The sequence below is a fragment of the Anopheles arabiensis genome, chromosome 3 (genome assembly GCF_016920715.1).
Source record: "Anopheles arabiensis isolate DONGOLA chromosome 3, AaraD3, whole genome shotgun sequence".
Classification (NCBI taxonomy): domain Eukaryota; kingdom Metazoa; phylum Arthropoda; class Insecta; order Diptera; family Culicidae; genus Anopheles; species Anopheles arabiensis.
This window is the reverse complement of record NC_053518.1, coordinates 38,791,452-38,816,926: the sequence shown is the minus strand read 5'-3', so window position 1 is coordinate 38,816,926 and position 25,475 is coordinate 38,791,452. Positions and strand designations below refer to the sequence as shown.

General features: G+C 41.7%; 1 protein-coding gene, 1 long non-coding RNA gene and 1 pseudogene across 2 annotated transcripts in view; 1 reads left to right on the top strand and 2 right to left on the bottom strand.

Moving 5' to 3' along the window:
• The window catches only part of LOC120899783 (neural-cadherin-like), a gene marked incomplete at its 5' end in the record, with an annotated part of 638,244 nt that overhangs the window by 397,748 nt on the left and 215,021 nt on the right, over positions 1 to 25,475 (bottom strand). The gene's annotated exons all lie outside the window — the stretch shown is intronic.
• LOC120902667 overlaps positions 1 to 25,475 on the top strand; it is a 144,544-nt pseudogene that overhangs the window by 41,266 nt on the left and 77,803 nt on the right.
• Positions 1,023 to 4,102, bottom strand: LOC120903405. Its single transcript, XR_005739590.1, has 6 exons — positions 3,941 to 4,102; positions 3,784 to 3,878; positions 2,605 to 3,703; positions 2,188 to 2,338; positions 1,969 to 2,114; positions 1,023 to 1,828 (listed from the first exon to the last, which is right to left on the bottom strand). It is a non-coding gene; the product is annotated as an uncharacterized LOC120903405 (long non-coding RNA).

Below are 25,475 nucleotides of genomic sequence, written 5' to 3'. Positions count from 1 at the left end.
CCCCCTCATACATAGGACTGACTATCCTGATGTGGGTAATCAATAGCTTAATTACATTGATAAATCAATTAGTGGTACCGGCATATCATTAGTGACAACAGTTATGTCAAAAACGGAAAAAGAGAAAATCAAACACCTAACTATTTTGATTTTTTTTTTTCATGAATCAGACTGACCAAACCTTTTTGCAAGCTAGTTCCATTTCTCACACAACAATTTTGGTAGATGATAGAACACCTTCTGTTAAGACGGAAGCACTTTTACCGTATCCATCACGACAACGCAGCACTTTTCTTTTTGGCTTAACGACGCGAACATGTTGACCTGTACAGGCTTTCGAAACTGATTTGGTACCACGCAGCCGGATAGTTGATCCTTGCTACGGGGGGACGGACCGTATGAGTTTTGAACCCATGACAGGCATGTTATTAGGTCGTACGAATTGATGACTGTATCACGGGACCGCACAGCGTTGCACTTTCTTCCTATTTATATCGTAACAAATAAATAATTGTTATGCTTTATTTCCGCTACAGCCGACAAACGTGGTCATGCTGACGTTATGTATAAATGCTTACAAGACTTATTCGTATCACCTAACCGGATAGTCAATCACTGGTTGGTGTGTGCTTCAGTGGTGCAAAAAAACATTAACTCTATCTTATCGTTGCACCGAAAGGTACATGGCAGCGCCGAAAAGAATATAGTCATACCCTTCTACGCTCTCCTTCATACAGAACTGAGGCACCAAAGGCACCCCGAGTGGCTGGTCACGGTCTTGATCATCATAATGCAAAACCCATCAATTGCACTCATTACAAAGACAATACAAAGACGATCTATAGCTTAAAAAATATTTTGCCATATTTTATTGTTAATAATTGAAATAATAACAGATGTTGAACATGAAGAAAGTATAATAACATTTGAGTGAACACACAAATAACAATTATCATTACTTATCATTACACTTGCCTTGTTCATATTCAATTCAAATACCACTACTTCTTATAAGAGATAGGGTTTAAAAACTAAAAGGTACAGGTATCTTATAAACATACTTAGTGAGAACATAACGATATATGGTACATGGTAGCAGCAATTCCTATTTACTTTTTGTGCACGTGCAGCAGAATCCAGGGATGGACGCAACATGTTTCAGCGGCATACGGCTGGCCAGATCCTTAACGAACAGTCGCGAGATCAGATGGGCCGCCGGCTTCGTTACATCTGGCGGCATCTTAAACTGCAGCTTCATAATTTTACGGTACGATTCTTCATACGTGGTCGCCAAAAACGGGGCCTTACGCCAGCATGCCCAAATTCCATAGATCGACAGTTTTTGTGTGCAGCTGACCAACCAAAATCAGCTATCTTCAGATCACCACCGTCATCTTCAGATCACGCCCCAGCTGCAAGTTTTCCGGATGATGTCACGATGTATCACGTTGCGCTCGTGCTGCACCATTGGCCGACGATGAATAGGTATGTTTCTTTACAGCATGCAAAGGACAGTGGCGAAACACGACGGCCAACGCATCCTTCGGATCATCTTTGGCGGTGAATTCGAGCATGGGGTGTGGATGCGAATGATCATCCACGAGCTTACTGAAGCCGTATGGCGCACCGGACATGGCTGTTTGCCATGGCTGGAGCATGTTGTGAAGAAGGCAGCCTCGTGCCCCAGCAGCTAGGTGTTCGAGCGGCTCTCAGTTCGGTACTAGAAGCAAGGAAGCACAGCGAGTTCGATGGCTAGATCAGGTGAAGTAAAATCTCGAAGATCGTGTTCCTACATCGATGGAAAGCTGCAGCTAGCGACCAGGCATTCCTATCAAGAGATAGATGGAGAGGGAGAAAACCAAAATGAAACAATGTATAGGCAGTATTTTTACAACCAAATGAAAATGAGTAGGCCATGAGTAGGAATTGAACATATCAATCCATTAAGGTGTTTTTTTTTATACTTACGTTCGTCAAAAGTTTAAGACTGAAATGATTGACACTTGCTTGCAGGGGTTTGAGAAACCGATATAAACGGACTAACCGATTTATGTATTGGCATTTCTCGAAAAAGCCTTTGAACACGATAATCGTACCGATGCAATATAAAATACCTAAAAAGAGAAATTAATGGCAAGAATTGTTTATGATGAAATAGAACAAAATATATAGTTTCTGTGATATCACCACGGTTGCGTGTCGTTTATTCCCACGTGTGCACGCGCATCCGCTCGGCCCAGTAACAGCAACCCAACACCGACGTATGATGCACCCGGCACTGCGGCGTAGGGAAATGCGCATCCGATCATAGTCTGCACTAACCAGCCAGTGAGCCATTCTGCCATCCAACCAGAAGGCCAGCCAGCCAGCCAGACAACCAGACAACCAACGGAGCAGGACAAGTAAAATATTTTATTTAAACCCGCCAACACGCTCAACATTTACTTATCATGTAACATCACCATCTAATGCACATTGTTAACGAAACGTACGCACCATTATGAGGAATGGGGAAGCAAACACAGCGGGCGAGAAACAATAAATACAAATGGAGAAACACAGTAAACGAGCAATTACCTACCAACGCGATCACTAATTCCTTACCTTTTGCACATTAGTGAAACATATTTGCTTCCGTAATAGGTAATCAAAAGAGCTTTAAAAAAACAAAACAAAACACACCGAATGTTTTCTAACCTGTTGTACACTATTTTATTCAACGGCACTGGTTTAAATCCTAATTATATCCTAATCCTAATACTGGTTTAATATATTAACACATCACACCACAAAGAACGGCTCTAACGTATAACATCCGGCACCTTTAAACAATGCTGGCTCATCGCCATTTATGCTGCATTTTGTTCTGCATAACATTACACAACGTTACTAGCATTAATCACCCTTTACACCTTAAATGTACACACAATCACTATATCACAACACTACACCGCTTCGCCGATCTCGATCTGCTTCTCCGGAGCGTCCGGAGCGCTTCTCCGTTGTTGCCTTATCCGAAGCACCATGGAGCAACTGCAACCGACCGACTGGATCATGTCCAAGTCGGTATCTGTAATGCGACCTCCCTTCCGAAGCAACAGTCATTCGATCGTTCGTCTGGCATTAGCTGAAACTAAAGAAAGGAAAAAAACGTATGCTTGTAGTTATAATGCAACTCACCCGTGCATTAGAAGCATTTTCACGGCGACAAAGACTGTCGGTAACGTTTGCAGGATCTTGCTGTGCGCTTGCCAATTGAGTGCACATTTCGCATTGCCCATTACGTGGACATCAAGGTGGCCATCATACTGCCCGGCGACGACGGCTCCTTAAATATAGCGGATGAGCGCGTGGCCCGCCACCGATGGAGACATGTCGCGGCAGAAGGTGTACCACACGTTTATCGGCTGGCGTCGTGTTGGATGGCGCCGGAGGAGATGGAGCGGGACCACGGATACGGCTTCTAGTCGTTCGGCGTTACCCCGATCGAGATAGCGACCGGAACTGCGCCGTACCACAACTACCCGCAGATGAAGGTGATGATGCTGACGCTGCCGAACGATCAGTCCACGATCGATGCCGGGGCGGACAAGAAGGGCCTGTACCAGGCGTGCGGCAAGACGTTTCGCAAACTGGTCACCGAATGCTTGTAAAAGGAATTGTCCAAGCGTCCAACGGCGAGCGGGCTTTGTATGCTTTTTAACTATAGAAAAAAACCAGTGGTTAAAAAAATAAACGCGAGGAGTTTTTGATACCGTGCGGATTACGTTCATTATAACTTACCTTGTTTTCCATGATCGAACATCGTTTAGTTTGATTGCCGGCATTCTTTCTTCCCGCTTTCGAACGTTCGCCGGCTCAACACGGTTGCACAACAGCTGCATAGAAAACACCGCTTTAATTGATTTAATATTACAAATATTAGCTATGCTTTACTTACCCTAAACGGCTTTCAGGCGTGCGAAGTCGATTCTACCACCATTTATAATTTTTCGGCTGTTTATTTTACACATTACATACAACATTTTCATCACTGATGTAGCCTTTTTTTAATCATTCGCCGTTGTACATCGTGAGAGCTATCGTTCGGTTCAAAATGTAAACAAACTTTATTTTTGAATATTTGACAGATTGCATGACCGATCAACCGCACACTATCTCGTTTTTCTTGTCAGGGCTGCTTCGATTGCCATAGGGGGGCCTTAAAAAATCTTTTACCAAAATCCGTTTATTTGTGAAGACCCTCCAGCGCTCTACGGTTGGATGCTCATTGTACGCTCCGTGTGTGTGATTGTTTGTGCTTTTCTTATTACGAAAACACCACACCTAAGGCGGCGCTCTAGCAGCAATCGAACACGACATCCGACACGAACAAACCCATATAATCATATGGAGGTGCACTGTCAGACACAAACAAACAAACAAGACAAACATGTCAAATCCCATACATTTTTCATGTTCGATGTCGTGTTCGATTGGTGCTAGAGCGCCGGGTAACGCAGACACTCTTGACGATCCTTGTTTTAACGGAGGAAACAAACCCTGAGCGTCTAAGAAAACAAGCAATACAGAGTAAAGAACAATATCGATCGTGGGTCGAAGTTTCCGGCATCACTTTTATCGCAATAAGGAACGCTGCCGATGCCGCAAATGCTGATTAAAAAATGCTGTTTTTCTTCGGAGCAGGGATGGGACTAGGAGGTCAACGAACCCTGCACGGCTGGATAAATAGCGACAAAATTGCCAATCCTTCGCACGAACGCGTGCATCTGCCTGAAGCACTGTTCTGTTCTTTAGCGGCATATTTACAGTATGACTCGCAGGCGTGAATTGAGTATGATCAAGGACTTTTTTCGACCGAGTTTGCTTTAAAAATGAAATCAAAATGAAAAATAAAAAATAAACGAACATCAAATTTATAACATGTCGTTATCGTATGCCTTTGCCCTAACCTAGAGCATGGGGATCTCAGAATACTCCGTTTGTACCGGCAACTGGGAAACTGTACCGTGTTGGGAGAATGTAATGTGAAGAAGTGTCGTTTTTTTCCTTCAACCTCCGGTATAACTGCAAAGAACACGCCAGAAGACCGTTTGGTAGGCCAAGAAACGACACCGTCATGAACATATATGCATGACCGTGCGGATCACGTCCTCGTGACAAATGTGTTCGCAACGCGGTAAAATGAGAAACCTGAGCCCTTGTTTGGGTACGATGAAATGAATTTCTCTCGAACATGGGCCCTCTTGCAGCCGTGTTTGAGGACAAGAGTGTGCATCAAAATTACATCCTACCGCGCTACACGCTCACCATTTTGATACCATTCATTGACATTACCGAAGAAGTGTGTGCGAGCGCGCGCGCCTTCGCTTCAGGAGGCTTCCGTTTATGCGGTTTTCCGTTGGCTCGATAAATGAGTGCACAGCCCTGCCATGTCAACTTATAATCAGCCACGATGTAAAAGTACACCTTTGATGCTTACCTTTGGCTTAACAATTTAACCATCTTCCGAGAACGAATGCTTCATGATGACTATCGTTTTTGGTACACGTGGAGTTTGTGCTTGCGGCGAGATTTCAGATTGTGATTGCTGGTTTGTGGAAGCAAGGAGCTGCTTCTGCCACCTCTCATGCATCTTCTTGGTGTTCAAAGGTCACAGATCCTTTGCATGAGAGGCACATATGCTAAATACTTCATGAGTGTGCACCGATGCGTAAGGCGCACATTTCATTAACATGCAATACCGAACACCTGTCAACTTGTGAACGATTGAAATCACTCGCTTGCACAGATACGAGACTGAGAAAACATTTTCCATTCGCTCTTTCTCCACTACGCTCTTTTGCTCTTTATCTTTTTTCCCTGTATGAGAAGGCTTCTATTGCCGTGGCCACCTACGCATGACAAAAGTTCAACGTATATTTGCGGCGAAAGTATGCCATTCATTATATGTTTCGACGAATGGAGTCTAGGAAGCGCAATCGCGACCGTCGGATGTGAAAAAATAAGCGGGTAATCTCAGCGGGTAAGCACTAGTCAAAATAGATGTTTACCATGAGCTTCGTTGGCTACCATCAACCGTTTATAGACTACTAGAAGTCGAGGATGCGAAAAATGGAGTGTGTAGGATGTGTTAGAATCCTAATTCTACACTTGAGTTCTACCAACAACTACCAACTTGCACTGGACTCGGTGTTAATTTATGAATTACTGGCCCATGGACTATCAAACCCGGTACGAAATGCCTTGCAGCTAACTTTTGCTCACATTTGGCTACACTACTCGTAAACTTTGCTAATCGCTGTCACGGCGCTTTGTCCAGTGGTGGTTGTGACATTGCTTCACCCAATGGAGACCATAACATACTGTTCGTTACCAGGAAGTGCAAACGCGCACGCCGTTTGTACCGAATGGGAATAGTTTTTCTACTTTTCGCACGACTTTCTGTTTGAATTTGCTGGAACAAAACAAAAGCCTCCTTATCCCTAATGTGCCAGCTGAACTCGTTATTATAACTCGGTACTCTCATCCTCATTATTGGCAATGCGCATTGCCTTACTTTCGTCTTTTCATCAGTCAAAAGAGTTAGTACCGGGAGAGTAAGTCAAAACATTCCCTTTCACCAGGACTACCATCACTTCAACGTTAAACAGCGACCCGTACCCGTACTGAGTGATGAAGTGAGGGCGTTCGTGTACTTTTTGGATGGTAATGCGCCCTAAACAAGCCCATTTCGATGCTTCGGCTAACATTATTTAATGCAGTTCAAACATCCCAAAACCCACTATTAACGTGATTTATGTTTGACCGCAATCAGGCTCCATCGACCGGGTTTTGGGGCTACGGGATGCCACAGCAAAAAGGCTATAGGCCTAGAAACCGAACCATTCGGAGAGTACACCCTTCACCATGCCAGTCTACAATAGATCCAAGACGATTTATAAAAATTATCCAGGACTTACAGACATTATCTTATCGGGGACGTAATCCTATCATAAATTGCTACCTCTTTTGCGCAACCTATGGCGCCTCCATGCTCGGCTGAGGTACGCGAAGGACCCGGGTGCGTTTGATTATTACATTCTCTTGTACTGCTGAAAAGACGATCCCCGGGAAGATGGGTTTACACCTGAGTGTGACACACTTACTGAATCTTTTTGTACACACTGGAGAGTATAGTCAGGTTTGACAATGAGCAGGAAAGGATAGACTGGTGGAGAAAATATAGCAAAACAATAGCGTCAAAACAAGAGTTGATGATGCGGAAAACGGATGCTTCTGTCTGCATCATGCATGGTGCGGAAAACGGATTCTTCTATCTGCATCATGACCCATGCCAATTCGAGGATCAACTCAACTGGGAAGCGATAATAAAACGACAGGGGGGATTTGTGGAGTCGCCCGTCTCTGAAGGATTTTACTGACTTCCGCTGGTACTTTCAAAACGGCAGAGTGTATTGGTGACACTTCATTTTACTGTAGCAAAAGCACCCCTGCAGTGTAACGCAATGCGTCACACACAGCTCCGAGTTATTCAACGCAACAAAAGCGACCTGTTCATAGTTTCGAAGCATTTTTAATTAACTTCAACCTCGCTATTTGATCGCGAGTATAACCATTTTTATCATTCTGCTGTCACCCTGACAACCTCATGCTCTACGGTCAGCTAATTGTTAAAAAGCTGCAAAAACGCCAGCGCTTCACGTGAAAAGTATCCTTTACGGCAGTATTACGGAAAGTGTAATTGAATCCATTCGTCTTTTAACACGTTTTCCGAACCAAAAAGTTCCCATAAAAAAGAGAGAACGATAGAGATAGAGAGAGAAGGAGAGTGATAGAGAGGAGAGAGAGAGAGAGAGAGATAGAGAGAGAGAGAGAGAGAGAGAGAGAGAGAGAGAGAGAGAGAGAGAGAATGAGTTGGTGGACTTTGCTACCCCGGCTTTTGCGTCGAAAATAAAATTTTATAGCACAATGGTCTCACTTATTGCGGTCGAGCAACCAAATTTCACTGTCTCAAGATAGTTTCTTCAAGTGGCGCACAAGTTAATTACTCACCAGAGAGGGCCGGAACTGCTTTTTAAGCAACAACTGCAACGCGGGTCCTTCTCTGGGGGATTATAAATATTTTATCGATCAGCAATAAACTCGTTTTGTAACCAAACCAGTCGTTGTTGGATGGTGTTTCTACTCTCCCCACACGTATTCGCTGTTCAGATCAGTTACACTTTTTAAATAATTGGTATAAACATGTAATTTAAAAAACATAAAAAGCATATAATTTAAAACAAAAAAACGGATCAGCAAATGTATCTATCTACAGAAAGATTATGTGCCCTTAACTGAGGAATCTGCCATCCCTGACTAAGGGAAACAGAAGTTTGGCCGAGACAAACTATGCTCTATAGCAGCTTCCTTCCGTTTGTTTCACGGCTTCGTTTTCTCACCCATTGTTGGTTTTATGCTTCTTCGGTACCAGCACCGACACCAGGCCCAAGCTTAAATATCAATAACTGAAAAGTCCTGCCGCTACTATTACTGCTGCTGTTTCTATACACTAGAACTAGACTCGGAAGACGAGAACAAAATTAAACGAAACGAAAATGACAGAATTCCATCTAGATTCTTTATTATGAGAAGGCTGCCTGATTTCTTCATTTCTTTTTTTACTTTTTTATTTCAAATAACAAGAGGCAAAAGGGCGTGAGTAAAAAAATGAAGATATTGCGAGCTTCCGCTTAAGTTCCCTTCCCAACGCACCAAGCATCTACTGGTAGTACCGATTTATTTTTGTCTGCTTCCAGGGAAAACTGGTCCGGTCGGGTTGGACAAATGGTTTCCGAAAAGGGACACGCAGGCGGAAAAGAAATACCGAGGTGAAATAAAAAGCATAACTTTTTTCGCATGATGAATGGGTGGGTTGTTGTACCGTTGGGTGGAATTGTGCGGATGGATGCTGCAGGAAAATGCTACAACCCGAATGGATAAGTTTCAACATAAAAGGAGGCACCGCACAAACAGGGAGTGTAGTTTTATCGAGCTTAAGAACTCGTACGCAGTATCAGGAACAGAAGCTGCTGTGTATTGAGCCTATTGGCAAGATTCACAATGTGAGTCTTTTTGTTTGTGGGTTAGTGAGATGGTTAAAAATGAGCCTCAATAATTGTTGCAATAGATCATCGTGCTGCAAGCTTCATTGTTGATTGTGAATAAATGGTATGTGTTCAGCTAAATTTATTCCATCTTACCAATGACATTCAGAGCGGATAGGACTAGTAGCTTTTTGAATTTCTTATTTAATGAATAATTTGTCATCATTTGTCAACCATTTGTTCTTGAGATGACTGTCATCTTTTGTACTTCAATCTTCCGTAAAACGAACGAAAAGGCAATTGATGGCTAAAAGATGTTTTATTAACTACCAAACGGGACAAAAACGCACTTGGGCACAAACGCATGGTAAAAAAAGTTAATAAATAAAGAAATACATCATTTCACAATGTGTTTTTTTTAAATAATACTTTATGCTTTAAACTTTCACTTACAATACAAACGACAGAAACTTGGTTATTTAAATGATTTAAGCTTATGTTTAACTTTAAAGTCAATGATAAAGCCGCATGTTAGCCCATCATTTTACAATTTAAACCCATTTATTCTTCCAAGTTCATTCATGTTGACTTTATTTTATTGTAGAGTTTCGAGGTTAATAATGATTAATGTGATAAATCGTGTAATTTGAGAACCATATCACGATACCGTCCAATTATTGTTTAGAAATGAATATGGTTTGAAACATACGCTTAAAACAATCAGCATCTTTCGTTTTATTGAGTTCGATCCATCTTTTGGTTTTAAACAAATTACTGATATTTAGATCACAGGCGAGGACAATCGCAATGTCGCCAACCAGTGGGTTTTTCTTGTGGAAGTTTTAAAACGGGTTTTAAAATATTCATATTTTATTCAAATTTACATTTTTACGGCTTCGGCCGAATTTTCAAAATTACAATCATAGTTTGATATTCTTTCGTATTGAAACCACGATGAGATTGATAACAGAAAAGTTTCGTCAAAAGTTATTGAAGGTGTCACGTCACTCGTGTTTGACCCGCATGAAACTCGAACAGAGAGGTACCATTGTGAGAGAGTGGTTTAAAATTGAAGCAGAAGCAAACGGCGGATCGGGGCACTAATTAAAATTTTACTCCCGAAATTCGAGGTGCTTTTCATTTCTGTGTGCGCACACACGTACACACAGGCGCCAAACAAAAATAAAACTTAATGCTTTCTACATGGTCTTCCTGGGTGTGTACGTGCCGTGGGAATTGAACAATACTTCTCTCACACACAAACAACGTGCCTCTTGCTTCTTTTTTGTATCTTCCTCAACACGAGGTCCGGATGCGCAGCATTTCGATCAGAACTTGCTCAAAACCGGTTCGTTTGAAATGGTTTTCGGAGGTAAATCGGTAATTTATTCTTGCATATTCATTGCTGTCCGGTTAACATTTGGACACTGCCCCTCGGAGAAGCATGGTATAGGATGCTGGGTGTTTTGGTGGAACGAAAAATGGGTAGCTTGTTTGCGGAAGATTGGTTATTATGTTTATGATAATGTGCTCTTCCCTTGCGGTGTATTGCGTTCAGTGTACATATATAACCCAGAGAGGCATGGTAGGGCTGGAATATCAGAATATGATTAGAATATGAATAGTTCAGAAACGGAAGAGCGAACAAGCAAAGACATTGAACGTAACTATTGTTTCGTAGGGTTCGCAAGTCTTCTCCGTGAAAATCACAATAACTTTTGCTAGAAGGCGACGCCATCGATCCCCAAGCACCTACGAAGAGGTCAGGCCAGATATTTTGTGGCCGGAATGCCGGGTATCGAATTGCTTCTTGTCCCCTGTACGAGATGTCTTATTTAGCCATCTGCGGTCGTACAGCTTCAGTGTTGGACCATGGTAATGCCAAACAATTTGTAGCGCCCAGTGTATATCGCCAGCAAAGGACCTGCTGTCCATTGTGGGTGAAATACTGTTTGCACATGACTTGGCAGCACATAACTAGCGTTGTGCACCACCTCAGCTCAGCCTGTAGAATGATAACGACAATGGGTTGTTTTCAATGTTTCAACCAGAAATCCTCCTCACACACTTACGCCCTTCACACAAAGGGTGAGGAAACCCCTTGACTGCACAAAGCATTGAAAAGCGCTCCAATTAACCGAAGCTGTAGTGCCCATATTACAGCAAATTTACCTGCTCTCTTATTATCATTATTATTTTGTGGTGAATATTTTATCCCATCACATGGTTCGGCTGACTCGAAGGCGCTGTCTCAATGTGTCATTATCACTACCAGACCTCACGAAGCACGACGTTACACAGCAGGTTGGGCCTAAAACTTTGAGGTTTTACGTTACCTGACACTGACAGCTATCATTGAAATCCTAAAATTTCGCCAAACCACATGCGTAAACGGGGCAAGAAGAGAGAGAGGGAAATTCACACCCATACAACAAGCGCCAATATCCTACGTGTAATTCAAATGCAGCAAGTTTAAAATTCAAATCATCGGCCCGACCGAAAAACGATCGCCACACGATAATCGCCAAAATGGCAATTACGGTATTAATTATTCAATTCCAAAATACTGTCGGGATGACTGAGGCAAAGGTGGTGATGAGAAGAGCAGAGTCAAAACCTGCCACGAGTTTCGGGAGGGCTTCAGCATCCTTTTAAACGTGAAAAAGGAACCACGGGAGTTTTATTGTTTCTTTTTCATCACTCAATCGATGTTTTAGTGCGAGCATGTGTGTGTTGCCACTAATGGCCGCGGAGAACAAGAGTTATGGGAGCAAAGTATTTGATTTCGCGGAATATGCCAATCAACGCATTCTGAATATCATTTGCATATTTATTGACTCACACTCATAGATCGTTCCTGTTATCGTGCCGGCTAGTTACGAAATTCAATTGCTGATAGCGAGATATGATATGGTAAGGAGGTTCTAGGGACTCAGAAGCAGGGAAGAAGCCTGCATCAGCGAGAAATGAGATTTTTTTATAAAATATTTTATTAAAATCGTGCTTAGGTTCTATTTAACATTAGTATTTACAAAGAACAACGCAGAAATTCTATGTCAATCACAGCATCATTGTTTCCAATAATGTGGATGACATAGTTCGCAAACAAACTTAGGATATGGCTGCGTTTATCTGCACTAATGCCATTTAGTACAGGCAAACGCAACAAACCGAACAATAACGTTGACGAAGACGGACACCCTGAAATTACAACGCTAATTCGCTGGTGCAGAATGTGCCAAGCATCAGCAACTCTTCTGCAGCCAGCGAATTTGTGTTCCAGGGTATCTATTGCAGGACAAAACGAACATGACGGAGATGGGACGCAGTTCATTCGATGCAGCAGCTCTCCATGGCTGATCTTGCCGTTTACCAGCAAGAAGAGCGTGCTTCGTTGAAGGGACGATAAACAGGAACGATGAATATTGCGCCAAAATAGCCGCCAATTCACTGATGGAATTTCCAAGACTACCTTCGGCTCAAGTAGCACTTCCGTCAGTATTTGGCGAATCCAGCTTGTCGTGATGGCCTATGATGGTGGTTGATAGCCAAGTTGCTGTATGACGAAAGAAGATCGCTAGCTAGCTCAAAACTTCCTGTCTATGGATAAGCCTAGATAAACGAAAATTTTGCAGCTTCTTGTGGATATGTTGCATTTCAGCACACAATATGGGTTCAGTTTCATATAAAGCCAAAAGAACACAACTACACTTCGTGTAATTAGTACTAATAAATCCATCGGTCTTCGTGAAATTTCGCTTTTTCATGTTCACAAAAACGTATCTCGTGGGTGGAAAGGCAAAATGGAAGGTAATGATGGGTTGGTCTGCGGGTTAACGTTTATTAGTAAGACATCGAAGCATTGCATGAACTGTTATTGTAAATTGCTCAACATCTCGGATCGGATACAAAATAACCCTAGCAAAGCAATCTTCACAACATCAATTCCAGGAATCATGTAACTGCCAGGTGTGTTGGTTTGGCTTTTTTTATTCTCTCTATATCGTACAGCCTGGGTACATGGCAAACCGTAAAACGATTTAGCGATACTCTTCTTAAAACAAATGCTTCTTTGCCGGAAAAGCTTGCTCAACTAATGAATTCTACCAGTCGATTATTGTTTGCAGTGAAATGGAGGTGTGTTTTTCCTCTCAATATTACTAAAAATTGCTGCAATAAGCTTCTTTGGTTACTTTCCATTGAGCTTGTTTCGAACCCGGCCTGACCAGCTGAGAAACAGAATCCTTCGTACGGACAATCGGCCGTATTACTAATATCTTTAGCATTAGGCTAGCAGTGCGGCGGTCGAAACCAAGTACTAATGTGCGCCGCTTCCAATAGTCAATGCGTCGTATCCAGTGTGTTGTACGAACAAAAGTCCCATTACACATCAAACAAAAACTCGACCGTTGCTGATGTTTGTGGACGCATGCGACCGGGCGGAGAACCCCGTTAGTATTCCCCTCCGGGTCTCTTCCAAACGAAGAGGCTTCGAAATCTACCAAAAAGGTAATGACCGAACAAACAGAAGAAGTACGAAAAAAACATCAGCAACGCATTCTTGTGTCAAAATCCATTCGCTTGATGTTGTTGCCTTTTTGTACCGTCAGACAATGGATGCGAGAAGATGGCAAGATAATGGGACAACACACGAAACGCCCCAAGATGAGCAGAAGATGAGAAGCCTTTTTGTTGTTTCGGGTGAAAATTAGAATCCAGAACTCAGATATAACACCGTCAAACGAGCCGGGTCGAAAGGGTATGTGAAAAAACACACACACAAAATGTCGACAAAAGAGAGAACAATGTTGTGCCTTGGATGTGCTTTTGCACCGAAAAGATGTGTACGGAGAGCAGGAAATGTTTTATTGTCGGTGTCCAGTAAGCGAGGGAAATGAGGTTGGTTTTGTTGCCTTAGATTTTACTCATACTGCTTGCTGTTGCCAGTTTGTTCAGGGTTTGGTTACAATTACCTTGGCACTTGGAAAAAAATATGTCCTCGGTCAAAGATGGAGGCACTTATATTAACAAATCCATTTTCAAACGAAAGGTTCATTCGCTGCCTGAGAGTAGACAAATAGGCCACCCTGAAACCAGGCGCTGAACCAGGCGCCAGGCGAGAGCACCACCATGGCAATGTCAAAAATCATCTCTAGAGGGCGTCACGGGGCGTCCTCTTCTGATTGTCGTTTGAGCTTAACTCACACAAGCCCTTAGAAGGGCGTAAAAGTGGTGGAGATAGCTGCTTTTAAAGGGGTTTCTAAAGGACTACCAGAAAAGCTCAACCTTAACAAACACACACCCAGGAAGGAGGTAGGAGGAAACATGCCCGTCGTCATAGCCTTTTGTGTTCGCATTCAATCAAAAGGAATGCAACGGACAAAACGGGCGTACTGGTGTTTTGTTTTTAGTTTCATCCTTCAGTGCCGTTCGACAAAAGGGGTGATGTGTGGTATCTGTGACGACGCTTGTTCTTCCGACGCTTGTTGGTAGTACAGTCACGCACGTGCAGGCACGCGTAGCGTCTCCTTGCTGTCTCCTTCCCAGCGCAAGTCGCACTGTGGTGTACAAGATGTTTGCCGGCGTTTTATTTCCGAAACGAGACAATTCCATTTATCAGAACCCAATTTATACGATCAAATACATCCGAAAGGGTTTTTCTTTCTATGGTTTTGCGCTCTATCTTTTCTTCTCTCTTACTCTCTCTCTTACTCGCGCGCTCAGTCTGTCTTGACAATGGTGATGATGTCGGACAAGGTGCAAGTTTTAGATCATGCAAGATATTTTGCACATTGCAAGATGTGGAAAACTAATTAAGATGAATTTTTTTTTAGCTCTTGTCGTAACTTTGGTTTTTATTAAAGCTTAAAATATTAATGCTTTTTGTTGCCTTTTGTTTTTCAGCTCAAATGCACAGGCATGTTTTAATACTTACCTTCTTTAAGAACCCATACTAAGGTCTTAGCCATATTACATTCACACTACACTTGCTTTTGAGGTATGGAAACGGATTTGCTAGACCTTTTTGCCGTAGACTCAGATGAATCCACACAAAAACATACACAGCGGGTAGTGCAAGCGACTAACCGTTTGGGATTTTAGAATTTTTTGAATCAATTTGTTCAAGAAGTTGCCTCGGAAAGTGGAAGGATCGCATTCTACTATTTTCAGAGCTCGGAAGCAATGAATTCGTAACGCAGATGGGGAGGAATATTTTCCAATTCAAATATTGGTATTAATGAATATTCAGATTAAAAGAATTTCACACACATGGACATTTTCTCTAGTAGGTGAACAGGAAAAACATTCTATAGACTTCATATAGTTTCAATGCCGGAAAACAGCTGCAATTTCTCACAGTTTGTCCGTTGCCTGCCGCTCGCACACAATACAAACTACTTGCTTTGTGTTGTATTTAATAAGAGTTTTACCAATTTTAACAGCCATCGACAATTGTTTATTAACGCCCAACAGCCGTAGCTTTTTTGTCGCCAGTGTGTGTACCCGGGTAGAGATTTAATAGCTGTTAAATGGATATTTCTGACTGACAACCGTCGCTCTTTATTCGTGGAAGCTGAGTGTGTGATAAACAGAAACTGGGAGAAACAGCAAGGGCAGAAGAAGGGTACTACAGGCAGGCCTTGACAGACAACGGTTGTTGAGCAAAAGAAAAATAAGAAGAATAAATTAAAAAATCATTAAAGCTCTGGTGCCTGCCAAACAATAACGTTTTCATTACCATCCCAATGAGGACGAATCTTCAGTTCTTTTTTCAAAAACGACCTCGCTGTACCGAGCAATTCATTTCATTGCGGTTATTAAGTTGCAACCACTGTATGAAACAGACCATAAATTGTTCACTCTTCCTTCGTTGTCTCTTCTGCTCAGGGGGAAAACCACGGCATACCAAAAGGTGAATTTTTCGCTTCCCCTCTTACCACTTGAAATCAGCTTCATGACTTAATCGTCTTTCGGGAAATGGGTTTCGATCGGTGCACTAACGGTGGCAAAGTGGGCTATACGGGTGTGGTAGATTCATATTTTGTGTTCGTATCGAATATTTGCCCGGAAAGCACTTTTTTTTCTCACACTCTCTCATACCAAGCTTCCTAATTTTCGCGACCGGGTAAGCACTGGGAGCGTGTATGCGATGTGGCATAGGATTCAAGGTCATCTACAGTGCCAACGGCTCCACCAATGAAGGTTCGTGCTTAAAGGCGTCGGCAAAGAAGGGAGGCAAACGAAACGAACCAAAAGGAATAGGAAAACGTTTGCAATCTGGGACAGCTTTCTAAAGGTCGAGCCCGCGGCCACTCAACCTCGTCGCTCTCTTCCCGTCATAGAAGCCAAGGAAGAGACGTGCACAGCATATATTTAGCAAACGGGAAGTGGATGAGTCTTGTGCAAAAAAAATGCGAGTACAGCGTGATTTTGTCTTCCCGGAATGGATGGAATCGAAAGGAAGGAAATAAACTAAAGATCACACTTTTCTCGTTTAAAAAAGGCAGCTAATGTTTTTGCGTAAATGTCGATCAAATTTATCTTTAACTGCAAACATTACGATACTTTTTTTTTGCTTGTGTTGTTTGTTCAACGAAGCTTTCCACTCAAAAGTTTGCATATCGATGCCATATTTCTCATCTGCATCCAGACACGTCCAATTTATTTTCATTGAAATCAGCGCCTGAATCCGTGCAACTTCTTAAATCGACTGCATTAAGCATTTTTGTAGCATCTTCATGCGTTGTGTGAACTCTCATACAGCCAAACAGAGAGTTCAGTTACTCTCTTCAGACTTGAAAAGTTGGTCACGGTATGACATTGGTTGGTATCGAAAAAATATTGAGTTTGCCAATGAGGCATCAAATTCGTTTACTGCTTGTTGAGTTAAATAATGTTTATGAATTTTGTGTTTTACTCTTCATTTCTGCCAAATATCTCCTCGTGAAAGAATTCAGGAGGAATTTCCACTTGAATAGACTTTTGAAACGAGTCGCACGACGTTTCTTTCGGGACTGTTGTTATCACAACTAAATTGTGGTCCCGTTTCGCACGACTCCGTGCAAACGGTAATTGAATTTCATTTTGTTGCTTAAAAACACACCAAAGAACTAAAATGCAATTTTTGAAATAACACACACACCAACTTACAAAAAGACTGATAAGCTGCAGAACAAAAATTCAGTTTTTATTTTCTCTTATGACAATGTATTCCCCCGAAATTTTCGAAATGCTAAACATGATGTTTTCTTATCATGGCCTCATGGAAGTTACAAAATTTCTTACACTACTGAGAAACGATTGCCGTTGATGCGTGAAAAATAGAATGAAAATTAAGAACCGGTGCAAAAGTTGAAATAACGTTTTTAAACAGCATTTCTACAAAACGCACCCTATAATCGAAAAACTCAATGGAAGGTGGACGAATTCAATTACAGGTCACCTTTTCAATAAAAAAAGAGACCCACACCTAGCTCCACGCCGTAATACTCCTGCGTATAACGCAGGAACGAGCGAAAGTTAAAATTGAAATCGTTAGGAAAAGAGTTTATTAGCATAGCCTGAAGACGGCGTGCACACATTCCATGGCCCTCAAAGTAAAAATACAGAGTAAAAAAAGAAGTAAAATTCAAAGTTTATGACAAGTGCCAAACTTTTTGATATAGTCGGAAATATTGATTTTCGATTTTCAATTTTGGTGCTATTTTAATGATTTTTGGAATGAAATGGAATGTTAAATACATGTGAAGTTAGCTGAAATGGGGAGTAAATAAGAAGACCGGAAAATTGAGTTCTACACGATTTATTTTCATTCGTTTCGTAGTTCACATGTATCCGTTCCCTTATCGTTCCCAAACTAACTCCCCGTCCCCAAAGCGCGCACCGCTTTTATAGTTTCTGCCCATCTTCCCTCTCGCTCCGCGTTACCCGCCGTAACCGCGTTCTCCTTCTTAGTTCGTTCTCGCACGCTCTCTTTCTTCTTTTCCTTTTCGCGCACCTTCCGTCGCTCGCGCACATTCCCCTTATTCTTCCCCATTTCACATACATATACTATTTTTTCTTGTTACTTTTAGCTTAAGAGTGAAGATGCAGGTAATTCAAGATTTTGTACTTCATTGCCATCGTGTTTTATTACTACATTACATTTATTACTCTAAAAGTTTCATATTGCTATCAAAAGTTCTGATGATGTAGCAAAGATCAAGAAAAATGAGTAACAATACAAACATAGATACATCCTTCTTAATCTGGCTCCACCAGCAGTTACTCTCGTTCTAAGGAATTCGATACCTGTGGTTACCGTTACGCGTGACCTGTTTGTGTTGGCCAGATGACACCGAAGATGGCACCTTATAAATTTCAATACACATCCCTGTTCGGGTCGATGAATTATGCAAAGCACGCACCCAGACTGGCCCATTCAACAAGTGCAAAGTGGTTTTGGAACAGATTAGCCTAAGATTTATGACCGCTTTCAGATTCACAGTTTGACTTTCAGTCTTGTGCGAAAAATTATACAAACCCAAACTCTTCCACCACCACCTTCACCAAGTCTACCCAATGAAGTGTTGTAGAATTTAAATAAAAAAAATCTCTTCAACATGTCCGGCACGACGGATCGGTTCCCAACCATCAGTCACCTAACGCAGATTACGTGCATTTCCAATCAGCTTCAGGGTGTTCTCTCATTGGTGACACGGTGATAAATTGCTCCCACAACCAACAAAAAACGACTCCCACTCAATCTTGCTACTAAAGCACGTTTGTGAAGGTGTGTGGATGGATGAATGAGTGTATCCATTTCCCTGGGGATGAAATTAAACGATCTCAAAGCGGGAAGAAAATATTGAGGAAAAATGACATAAAGGTAACTTCCCCAAGGCGAGGCCCAATAATAAAGGTTGCTGTTGTGAGAAGTAGCTTCTGAGCACACACAAGCATAGCACTTCACCGCTTAGGTCACCCGAGCACCCTAAAAATGTTGAGTCCAGCACTGGTTTAGGTTTCCGCCCTACGCTTATGAAACTATCCTGTCTTGGGCGTTTTTTTGTTTGTTATCCGTTTAATATAAATGACAAAAATTAATCTGCTTATCGGTAAGAAGATAAGCATATAGAAAACAAGCACACAAAATGGCAAAAAATGGACTTTGTGACAAACACAAAAAAAAAAAACAAAAATACCCGAAAAGCAATCAGTCGTGTCTGTCCTCGCCTTGAGGAACGGCCATTCCCCCTTTCAACTACAGTGGTGTGTCCTGTTGAGCTTATTGTATTGCGGTCACAAGCCGGCCAAAAAATATTATTTTCCGAGGGCACCTGGAATCCGGAAATCATGTTGGCAGGAAAGGCACGTTTAAAAGAATTTCTCCGGCGAATGGCTTGTCCAGGGCAAGGATGCTTACGTGTTCCAGAGTCATAATCCAAGCAAACAATAAACGTATCCCACAACATCAACATCGACCGAAAACGGAAAGGACTCCTTTCTCGAGCCGTATCCCGTAACTAGGATGAAATTTAGGACAATCCTGATGAGAACACCGCTTGCAAACGGAAGCTGATTTTCGCTAGCGCACTCGACGTCACGATCTCATGCCTCCAGCTATTCGAAACAGGTCACACCGTGTTATGTCCACCGTGCTCGGAGCCATGTCGGAGAGATTAAAACCGCCGCCCGCGAGTAAATTTGGCTGGTGTGCAGATGAACGAGAACATTTATTTCCGCGGATCGGTCAACTTTAAACAAGACCCAACCGCAAAGCTGCACATATTGTGGCTGGGACAGTTTTCATCGCGTCCGTGTGCATTTAACTGCCTCAACTTTCCGCAACCAACGTTTTATAGGGTGTAAATTCCGACCATGTAGACCGAGGTGACGGAATGTGCACGTAACAGTGTGCAAATTTATGATGCATTAATTAAATTTACTTCACAACACAGTGTGAACCACATACGGTAATGAGAAGTAGCGGTAGCCCATCCACTGGCCGTTAAGGTTGTCGGGATAGTCTTTCACACATCTGTGTGTATGTGGGGAAATGTACCTTTATTGGTAAGATAAGGAATAAAACCCAAGCTTTTTCTTGACTTAACGCCGATTAAGGTACTGAAAATCGTTCTCACATTAAATTTTGAATAAAATTAGTTAATCTTAAAGACCAGCATTTAAAACTAAACAATCGAGAACCCAATGTGTGGTGCCAGATTCAAATACTCGCTGCCGATGTCATCAGGCACTGTTTGGGACTCCTCTCTTCCTTTCCTGCTATGTGTGTTTGAGGTTTTATGGCAGTTTTGAATATTATTCCACGCAGGCACAACCCGACATTCGTACAAAAACATACAATTTGTTAGCTTCACGGTAGGTTTAGTTGGTAAAGCGCAGAGTTGAAAGAGCGCAAAACCAAAAGCAGCAAATCGTGACCCTACCTTGATGGTGCGGTACGTGTCAAACGAATCCCTAGTTTTCTATGCTATGATCAATTTATTTGGCACAGTCAGGTAATGTGGTGCGCTTAATCGCAAATATAAAGCCAGAGTAAAAAATGGAAAGCAACAAAACCATCGAATCTGGGACACAGCAACGTCGGTGAGTTTGTGTTTGATTTGATTATACGAGTGAGTGAAAGAGTGAGTAAGTAAAGGATGATTTTGTGGGTTTTGCATTTGGAATTCGCTCACCGGAACATTACCAGGGATGGAGAATGCGTGACAGAAACATGGAAATTGTGAAAACACGCATTCCGGAACACCGATCAATACTTGACCTGCTTTTGCTATAATTTATTTATATTGTTTGTATCATTTTTCCTCTTTTTGTGTCTTAGAGCCAGGTGCTGTTTTTAATGCATGCCCGTCTTTTTGTCGATGGGGAAAACATTCTACAAAAACCCGCCATGCCACCGACTTCATGTCTGTCAATTGCTGCGAACGATGGTGCGTTTTTGCTCCCACAAACGTACAAATGGAAGAGCAGTTGTTTAGTCATTAACATTTAGATGAGGTGAAAATTCATTGGGAAACAACCGACCAATGCACCGTCGTAGGGGTAAAAGTGGTTAGCACCGTGGAATGGAAATACGCCTACGCCACATACGCCTAGGAAGCAGACGAAGTTTATACATTTTCCAGCAACTAGTTTCGGTATAAAAATAGCGAACCGGGTGCCAACAGTAAAATGGTATGCCTTTAGGTGTGTTCCAGGGGGATTTCTTCCGAAAAAGACCATTTCATATTAATAAATAATTTATCTAAAAAACTACGTCCGCGCAACAAAGTGTCACCTAAAATCCATTTTCCTATCTTGTCAATACCATTGGGAAAACGCTTATCGAATGTCTAAATGCCCTAAATACACACACAGCGATACATAGAAAAGAAAGCAAGCATCATTTTGCGTCTTGTTTTGTCACAACATTTATATCCTTGTCGCCGATCCCGGCTGTATGATAAGGGTTTGGCAGCCTAGCGAGTGGTTTGCCTGTGCGGAAAGTCTATATGATACGAGCAAAAACAGGGACAGGTTTTATAAAAAACACTTAAAAAGCGGGTTTTGTTTCGCTGCAAAAATGATGCCACACCGTTTCATTCGCAGAAATGCCTGCTGAACAGAAACTGGATAAACCTCTTTCAAATGAAACCATGCAACTCACAGTACGCGTACGAGCGACATGCCAAGCAGGATTTTCAGAAGGCTTGAAAACACCGATTGATGGGTTTGATATTGATAAAGAGATCGAAACATCTGCCGTTGATGTTAGCAACCTTGAAAAGCCGGTCAAAGCATTGCGTCCAACAGCAGCTTCAGGCAAGTTCCAAAACACCTGGAGCGAACCGGTGTCTTTGTGAGTGAATCGAACTGAAGTTCTTTATCAGCCGTGCGTTTAGCTATCAGAAGGAGGAGAGAACAATATGTGGGACGTGAGACGGAATGCCACCGAACGCCAAAGGGAGTGAGTAACGGACGGCATAAGAGCCATTACAAACATTAGCTCATCAGTAGCAAGGAGTGCCGTACGCAACGGTTTCGGTGTTCTGAAGTACCGCGCAGATACACCGGCCTAAAAGGCTCTAGCGCTGCGCAAAGAACAACAAGCACTGATTGAATTTTGCTGAACAGTACGTATGCTTTTTGCATGCTTGTGTGTAACATTTTATCCTGTAAGGTACGCATACTTTGTATCCACCACCACCATCGTATGACTACCGTTGAAGATTTTTTCTTAGGTGAGGAGATATGAGCTTTCGGGTTCTGTATCTTTTTGGTCGGTTTGGTTATTTTGTCCGTTCGGACGACAAAAACAAGCTTGAGCTTATAACAGCTTTACACAAAATAACTTGGTATACAAAAACATGACCCATCTCAACAGGAAGCTAGTTTATTTAGTAACCATTCAGCACAGCATTAAAAAGGTAACTATATTGACCACACTTTGTCACACTATATACCACACATATACACATCAACATAGTCAGGAGGAGACACCCGGCGTGAAATTGTTTGCTCACGTGTTACATGTTTTGTGTCTTGGCTCTATGTTTGCACAGTTTCTAACAATCTTATACATGGTGGCTGTAACTTAGGGAATTATTTACTTTTCCAATTTTTAATCTTCGTTTGAGTTTCAATGCGCATGAATACAGCAATAATCATATGTATAAGGGAATGCGTAGCAGTTGCACTGTGGTAAAAATAACAGTTAAACCTTAGGAAATATAATATAAGTTGTTAGTGTTAATAACAACTTCAAAAATCAATAAATATCGAGTGCATTTGTCATTGGTGTCCATTGACATGGAAATTTTCTGAGACTAAATTTTGAAAAAAACAAGTAGTTACATTATTGTATGCATTAATCACAGAGAAAGTAGTAAATCAAAAAACCTATTGTTGTACCATCGTGACCGTTCCCGTTTCCCCTTTGTGACATTGTGCAACTTTTCCAGTTAAAACTCACTTGCTGAAAAACACAAAAGCGTAAAAAACGTGTTACGAGTCCACAATTTCCATGTGGCAGTTATCACCAGCAGCTGGCGAATGAGTTTGCGAGAAGAGTCTGTTTCGTTTTTCATGCCACATTTTCTACTGCAAAATCGAGAAATGCTAGTTGAGAAGGAACAATCGGTTTCACCCTTGTGTTCGCGATCGTGATTTCCATTTTCATTCACCACTTTGAAGAGGGTTCCTCTCTCTTTTTCTCTTTTTCTTTATTGCTCTCTCGATCAGATCATATGCATTTAAAATGATTGTTATAGCACAAATAGCCATTGACGATGTAAAATGTAGAAAAGATTGGATTTCATTTGCATCCGTACGGACTACACGATACTTTACGAGCAGTAAACCGTTTGGATATGCGACTCTTTACACGCTCAGGTCTCACTGGGACGTATGGAACATGTAAATGTGAAATGAAATTCTTATCAATTCACAACGCATGGTCGAAGGAAAATTGCTCGAACAACCAATGTGTATTGGCCATTTTGTAGTCCTTGTCTGCTTTTCCAATGCAATGGTTTTGGTCAATCCTTCTTCCTCTCCCACATCGTTTCCTGGACACAAATGAGATGTACATTGCTGTCCACCTTGCATGACCTATCCGAAGAAATGTTGCACGTACTACGAAATCTTAAATTTCGGACACAAATTTCCATCATAATGAACCAACTGGTTTCTACATATTGAGTATCAACCATCACTTAAGCAACGATATGTTGCGTTACGATTTCGAATATCCCTTTTTGTGTTCAATTCAAATCCCCCATATTTCCTCTGAAATGCATTCTTTCCCATATTCCCAAGCAACATATCGCCCTTTTTGGGGTCTTTCCATTCCACCATCTGGCAAAAATGGGAGATGAGCGCAAACAATCTGAGAAAAGGCACTGAAATAGACGACGGTAGCCGATTGATTTTATGCAAATTTATGCAGCCCACAACTCGGGCACACGGCTTCAATGAGAAGATTCGTCGTAATCGTTTCTCGTTGAGGCCGGCCTGTATCGTTGGTGAGGCTCTTGGGCAAGAAACACAACTCTCAGGATTGTCCGATTATCACCCAGATTACAGCTTCCCTGTGAAAGTTATCTGAAAAGAAGCGTACGGTCTAGGGAGTGATGCGTTCGCTTTAGTTAGTGTATCGTTTTGCTGCGAAGAGCGGTAGACCGGCCAGCTGGTGAAAATGTTGTGCAAACGAAAGGAAAATGACCAATTTAAAATTACCAGATTATGAGCATTCCAATCCGTTGCCTTTCTGCCTGTCTGTGGCCTGTGATTTCAACAAAAAACCAAATTTCGTAAGGATTTTTGTAAGGTATACTTGGCTGCCAACCATTTATGATAGTGTTCTACGTTTACATCCCAACATAAACTTTACCATGAAATTGTAATGACTATCTTTGGAAAAGTCACACTTTGCTTGGACATTCCATAAATGCGTGCATCACAAATTCTAGTTGTTAGTATGTCTCTTGTTTTTGACATTAAATGCTATCATCTAGCCCTTTTTTAGGCTTCTCGTTACTGTCTTATCGGCTCGGAAGAACATTTTCTGACTCGTTTAAAATTTCGTAAATGGCGGATGCGGAAAAATGTAAAGGTCCAATCGCTCACCAGTGTATTTTTTTTTTGCAAATATCTTATACTGCACTCATTTGGGGCCGTTTTGGAACCCAGTTTTTATATCAAACGAAGTATTTGCTTCAGTAGGGTAGATTCTCAACGAAAAATTTAACACTTATCTTAATGTCTTTTTCTTTCCACTGTAAGGACACTTGATGTAATATTTTTTGCTAGCGAAAATATGTATGCGCGTACTTCACAACGTGCATCATTTCGAAAAAATCCACTGAACGTATGTGTTTTGTTGAATTCTGTAAAAAAGTTTAACAGAAAGATCAAATGAAACAAGCGTAACATTTTCCAGAAGTGACTATTTGTTTTTATCTGTCTCACCAGAACGTTTAGAATTTTGTGCAAGTTTAGCTTCCACTCTGCCATGAGTTTTGTGTAAAGTTTGATCATGAAATCACATGCGCCACGCTCTGTTCGTACTCACTGAGTGGATGATTAATTTTGTATGAAAGAGCTTTTGTAAATGTGGTATTTGCTGATAAATTGTCTTATTTTTTGTATTCATCACGAGCACAGAACTTTAAACGAATGTGAATTGGTATGGAGGAAAAAAAATTAAAAGCCCCACTACACACGTGTTTAATGTAACCCTCGTGGAAAGCTTTTCAATACCAACCATTCTAATATTCTCCATCATTCCACCACGGAAAAACAAACTCGATCAACTGACCTGCATAGTCCAGCAAAAGCATCACTCGTAGAGGAGCGAAAATTTCGCACACTAACCGACTTCTATCTCGCCTTATTGATTGA